The sequence below is a fragment of the Leopardus geoffroyi genome, chromosome A1 (genome assembly GCF_018350155.1).
Source record: "Leopardus geoffroyi isolate Oge1 chromosome A1, O.geoffroyi_Oge1_pat1.0, whole genome shotgun sequence".
Classification (NCBI taxonomy): Eukaryota; Metazoa; Chordata; class Mammalia; order Carnivora; family Felidae; genus Leopardus; species Leopardus geoffroyi.
The window spans coordinates 182,867,856-182,874,704 of NC_059326.1; the positions used below are offsets into that span (position 1 = coordinate 182,867,856).

The 6,849-nt window shown below is 36.4% G+C and overlaps 1 non-coding gene across 1 annotated transcript; it reads right to left on the minus strand.

The window, feature by feature from the left end:
* Positions 1-6,236: 6,236 nt before the first annotated feature.
* Positions 6,237-6,343, minus strand: LOC123581495. The gene has a single exon (XR_006703759.1). It is a non-coding gene; the product is annotated as a U6 spliceosomal RNA (small nuclear RNA).
* Between the last annotated feature and the right edge of the window lie 506 nt (positions 6,344-6,849).

Here is a 6,849-nt window from a genome sequence, read left to right on the forward strand (position 1 = left end):
CTGATATTTGCATATTTGGTGGAAATGTTGCCTCAGTGCTGTGTAACCTATCCTCACATTACCCCTTCCCAAATTTCTTCCCCAATCCCAAATTAGAGTATTCTTGGCCTTCTGTTGCTCATAGTGTAATATTTAAACTCCTAACGTACTATGAAAAGTTTGACGTCTGATGCAAATGTTTCTTTCTTATTCCTCATACCCCTCTTATCACTGAACTTACTGTCTGGCAAAATGATCTACTTACCACCTGCTAAACACAGAATGCTCCCTGTGCTTGCCATTTCTTTCTGCATGGAAGTCCCTCTTTCTCCATGTTTTCATTGACTTGTATCATTTTTCTAGATAGAACTGAAGTGTCACCACCTCTATAAAGATTTATTTTCTTACACTTCTTAGGTCTTTTTTGCTTCATTATCATCTGCATCTTCTTAGACCCATCTGTGTCTAGTACTTTCAAAGAGTATCAAAATTTTCTCTTTAAATGTCTCTTTACAAGTAAATCTAATCTGGGAGGCTAGAAGTCAGAGTAACTGTTCTCTCTAGATAGGGACTTAGTGACTGGGGAAGGACATAAACAAGCTTTCTGTAATACCTTATTTTTCTTGCCATAGATGGTGATTACATGGATGTATGAATAAGTAAAAATTCAAGTTGTAAATTTAAGATTAATTTAGCAAATCTATTGTTATTTATTGCATACCATAAGAGCGAAATTTTTAAAGATTTTTGATTTAGAGAGAGAGAGAGAGAGAGAGAGAGCATAAAAATGAAGGAGAGAGAGAATCTCAAGAGGCTCCAGGCCCAGCACAGAGCCTGACACGGGGCTCGATCCTATGACCCTGGGATCGAGTTGAAATCAAGAGTCGGGTGCTCAATTGACAGAGCTACCCAGGGGCATCATACAAGAGCAAAATTTTTTAAATATGTGTTGCCCTACTAGTGTTTTAATCACCAGAGTGGAGACATTTTATTCATCTTTTTTATTTCCAAGTGATAATGGTGCCAGCACAATGGGGATATGCACATTCCGTGAAGAATGAGTAAGTGACTGAAGAGACATGCAGTCCCCTTTCCTGGGTGCAGCCTTCACTTGTCAAGAGAGGAACACATTTCAGGTAGATGGAGGCTATTTAATAGACTATAATTAGAGCAATCAGAAGACACGGATGATGGTATGTAGCTGATAAGTTTGCAGATGAAAAGAGTGTATGCAGACTGATTAAGAATTCTGAATAGAACTTTAGAGCTTGGCAACATTTCAACAATGTAGTTCACTGAACAGCTCAGCAAATACCTGTGCCACATATGTCTTCTATTTTCCCTCACACTTAAGACATTTCCCTAAAGGCTAATAAACAATAGATACATCCCTGAAGAACAGTATATATATATATAATTGACTCAAATATTATTACTTAACATTAACTGCCAGCTGTATGCAACTTACAACTAGCATAAACTCTTTGCCCTTGAGAATCCTATGTTTAAAAAAAAAAGTTACAATGTTAGGCAAAAAGGCAAGAGTAAAAGATTAATTGTTTTCTTAGTTAATGTCTTCTGTCCATTCTTGAGACATATAAGATGTCTATTAGGAGTCAGGAACCATGTTAGGATATGGCAAAAAAATGGTGAGGAAAACAAGGCTCATGACTTCATGAAAGTCCAGCAAAAGAATAAAAAGTATAAATTGCTTCATTTACAGTTTTCCCTCTGCTAACTATTCCTCATGCATGTATTTATTGTTCATAGCAGTCAAATGAAAGACATATCATTATCATCCTTGCATTATAAATGAAGAGGTTCAAGTAAGATAAATAAGAGGTTCACTTAGATAATAAAAATCCACATATATGATTTTCCAATCTCTATTTGTCAAGTTCTGGAGAGGAGGAAACTGGGCTTGGACTTCTGTGTTTCTTCCTCAGCATATCCAGTGCAGGGCTGGAAACATAGTAGGGTGTCAGATATCAATTGATTTACTGTGACGGGATTTGCCCTACAATTTCTTTCCTGTTCTTGGGCAGCAGGAAAAGGAGGGTATTTCTTTCCTGTGCAAGAGAGATGCCACCATATTAAATTCTACGTTTAACCCATCATTGTATCCTTTGCCTCTGTACATTATCAGAGTAACTGGCATACGGTATGGCATGGCTTAGGCCAAATCAACCAAATTTGTTAACTGTCTGTGTAGCGTGATTGTCCATGCTTCACTCCCATTACTGCAAATCAAGCTCAGTAGTAGTGTCTGTGTGTCTGTGTGCTCTGCTTCTAACAAATGGCACCAGCAGTACAGAAAGCCAGAAGTATGTAGAGTTAAGGCCCTACTAATCCCTATCCAATGATTAACTTCTGCCGGATATGAAACTTGAGCTTCTTTCCTCAAGGTAGGACCAACTCTCAGATACAATTCGCTCCCCATAAAACCAGGATAGGGCTAAAACCTTGCCTGAAATTATACTATGGATGGAACACATCCTTTCCCTCTCCTTTTCCCTCCACTCCTTTTCTAGCTTCTTACTGGAAGTACCTCTTTGCTCAATCATTTACACATGAAGTTTCAGTTCAGAGTTTGCTTCTAAGGAAACCAACTGCAGATAATCTATTTAATCTATTTTGTAGTAGTTAATAGTATATCAGATAGGATTCTCAAAGGAAGCAGAAGTGATAGGATATTTATATAGAGAGAGTAAAATGTATTTTAATGAATTGGCTCACAAGATTGTAGGGCTTGGAAAGTCTAAAATCTATAGGGTAGCCTGGCAGGCTGGAAATCCAAGTCAGGGTTCATTATGCAGCCTTGAGTCTGAAATCCATATGACAGGCCAACAGGCTGAAAACTGAGGCAGAATTTCTATGTTACAGTCTTGAGGGAGAATTCTTTCTTCCCCATGAAATGGAGTTTGAGCCTTAAGACCTTCAACTGATTGATGAGGCCCACCCACATTATGGAGTATAATCTACTTTGCTTAAAGTCAAATGATTGTAAATGTTCAAGTACATCTAGAAGAGACCATCACAGCAACATCTAAATTGATGTTTGGCCAAACAACTGGGCACCAGAGCCTAGCCAAGCTATTACATGAATTAACCATCAGAAGAAGGGGATTTTGGAATGGTGGAATAAGCCATGGCCTAAGCTGGAGGAGACCACTCACAAGGATTCTGGAACAGCCTATAGTTTTGTTATGTGCCTCAGCTTTTTATTTTTATTTTTGTCTCCTATGCAGGAGGGTCTTAAGAGTACCTGACGATACATGAGGTGAAAAACAATATTGTACTAGTGGCTTAGCACTTCTGAGATACTAGGCTGGCTCACTGATCAATTCAGAAGTCCAGGCAGAAGTCGAAAGGTCCAAATGATTAGGTTTACTATGAGAACCGGAGAGCGAGAAAGCACAATTATTAATTATACATCAATTTGTGTATTTGATTAACAACTTTCTCATAACCCAATGAGGATATAAGTTCCATGAGATGAAAGCTGATTCTATTATCGTATGCCCAAACCTAGCAGAGTACCTGGTACAATGGATATTTACTGAATCAATGCCAATGACATTAAATTAGTATAAACATCATTGCATTTACATAAATTATATAGACCAATTATATGTAATATACAAATTATACATAAATATATATTTATATATGTGTATACATGTGTGCGTATACACACATACCCTCATATACTTTTATTAGTTTGTGGATGTCCTGACAAAACTGTGCTACGGGGCGCCTGGGTGGCGCAGTCGGTTGAGCGTCCGACTTCAGCCAGGTCACGATCTCGCGGTCCGTGAGTTCAAGCCCCGTGTCAGGCTCTGGGCTGATGGCTCAGAGCCTGGAGCCTGTTTCCGATTCTGTGTCTCCCTCTCTCTCTGCCCCTCCCCCGTTCATGCTCTGACTCTCTCTGTCCCAAAAATAAAAAAAAAAAAAAAAAAAAAACTGTGCTTATACTTTATGCGTTTTCTGTTTTTATGTTTATGATACTCCTTTTATAGGGAAAATATCTTTGAGTCTGTCACACAATGAGATCCTCCTTGTGGTCTTTTTGCAGAAGGTGAGGTAACATTCAACCATTGAAATCATCTTTGCTGTAAATCTCTCAACATCAGTTTACTGTTAATAACTCCAAACAGGGGGGAAAAAAAATAAGACAGACAATCAGACAAGGGGACCCGAGCAGCGGAAAATAATTGGACTCTCTAAATTGTACCATTCTCAAGAGAAATTACTGGAGCACACTGTTTCTTCCGCAGACCACGCTGTGCATCCCTCGGAATCGCTACAGAGGCATTTTATTGCTCATTAAATATTTTTTAATGTGAATCCACTCTTGGCATTTCTATTTTATAGTTTTTCTCACAATCCTTCCTGTGTTGAATACCTCCTTCCCGACTATGTGTAATTTAAAAGAAATTATGTAAGCTTATTTCTCTGATTAAGAAAGCCTAATGCGCAAACACACAAAGGATATGACCAGTGTAGCTCAAGTAGCTAATGAATCTGGCAGTTTTAAGCTCGTTCCCAATAAAAATGGGCCCCACAAATCACTATAAAAAATGTTTTTTGTACCTCAAGAGCCATAATTGTCACACATTTACAATTCATAAGCAGTGACTGCAGGGTGCTTACTCTAGTTAATCCTCCATAGAATAGTGGATATTGATGCTGTGGAGAAGGGGCACAACAAAATCATCTGTCACTTGAAATACTCATTTGGGAAGCCTCACACACTAATGAAATCCTGAAATGTAGCAATGGGAAGCCTGAATGCGTTCTTCTGCCTAAACTGTAAGTGGTGACAAAGGTGTAAGTCTGAGATGCCCAGGTATAGCCTGGCGTAGCTTGCCTCTGGTTTACTGACTCTAAAATAGTAAAGATAAAACCTGCATTTGGATTGTCCAAAAACCTATGTCTCAAGACTTTACTGTACACCTATCTGGACCTAAAGAAACAGGACGGAGACATATAAATTCTAAGAAGCTTCCTTGCCATGACTGATTTGGTTAAAGTGTAACCAGTATATGATGAATAGCTAGACTTAATAATGACTTGATGAACATATTCAATATATTTACAATTCTTTTAGCAAGGGAGAATACTTTCTGTGACTATTACATTCAAATGATTTCCAAATCTTAAAAGTAGTATTTGAATTCAACCAAAACACGTAGATTGTCCCTAAAGCTTGTAGTAAATGGCTATAAACCTACATAATTGAATCTTTGGAGTGTGAGGCCTCCCTCTGGTACATCATGAGTACTTGAAATAGACTCTTGGTCTGGTTTCAAATTCAATTTTTGTTTTGTTTTTAAAGAACATTGATAAAATCAGAGAAAGCATATTGTTTATTCAATCTAATCCATCTGCAAGGTAAGGGAATTACTCAGAATAATGTGAAGACAAATGAAATGGATTAAGTGAATCTTGGATGACCTTCAACATTTTTCTGCCTCTAAAGGCTGGGTTTCCAATAATCACTCAGTCATTTAAACATAAGACACCTGGATGTACGTAGGCATTGTGTGTATAATTGAATGTGTATAATTGTGTGAATAATTGTACATATGTACATTGAATGTACATATGTATGTATAAAAATAAATGTATGTATGTATAAAAATAAATGTATGTATGTATAAAAAATAAAATAAAATAAAATAATAAAATAATAAAATAAAATAAAATCAGCTATCCTTGCTTTGGCTCCTCTTTAACATGCCACTTTAACATCTTTATTTTGTTCTCTCCAGCCCCCACTCTATAACCCATTGCTTACAGTAGCCACTTATATTTCCTTGTATAAAATCACCTCAGTTTGTGATTGAAATAATGATTCCTCACTTCCTGGGTTTGCATTTTTAACCATACAAGCTTTTTAAGTTCAAGAAGAAGAATCAAAATGCATTTATATTCTATATTACAATAAATGTGAATATCAAAAGTTTCTCCTTGAGTTGTGTGACTGCTGACATTTGAAAAAAAGCCAGAGAATCTTAGAATTGGAAGAAGCAGAAATATGTTTAGTATTTCAATTGACTCCTGATGGAGAGGGAGAGAGGGGAAAAATTATAAGTTCTCTTTGCAAAGTTTTATGTTTTTTTTTTAAACTATTTATTTTCCTAGGACCTAGATTAATTACAATTCTTGTTTCAAGACACGAATGGTTCATTCTATTTATTTGTTTGCTTATTTTATTTTATTTTATTTTATTTTTTCAATATATGAAGTTTATTAAAAATATGGAACACTTCACGAATTTGCATGTCATCCTTGCGCAGGGGCCATGCTAATCTTCTCTGTATCGTTCCAATTTTAGTATATGTGCTGCCGAAGCGAGCACTTGTTTGCTTATTTTAAATAACATAGTGAACCTGCATCAATTATGAAAAGTAGAGCCCTGATGGTAACTTAAATGAGCTCACGTGGTCTTCTATTCTTTTCTCTTCCTTCCCCAACCCAAAGTAACAATCATCCTGAATGATCACGCTCTTGGGGGTATATGTGTGCAGAGTTCCTTAATACAGTGTATGCCCTAAAAACACACATCATTTTAGATGTTTTTAACTTTATAAAAAGGCACACACTCTATATAATCTTTTTAAAGTTACTGTTATAAAACAGTATGATAATGCTAAGATTTATATAATTTACTGAAAGTAACGGTAGTTTATTTTTATTGATATATAGTATTCTATTGTGGTATGTACGGTAAAACCTTGCATTTGTAGTAACTTGCTCTGCAAGTGTTCTGCAAGACAAGCAAACATTTCTAATAAATTTTAACTTGATAAATGAGCGATGTCTTACAATATAAGTAGTTTGAAACACAGAACATCACATCTCACA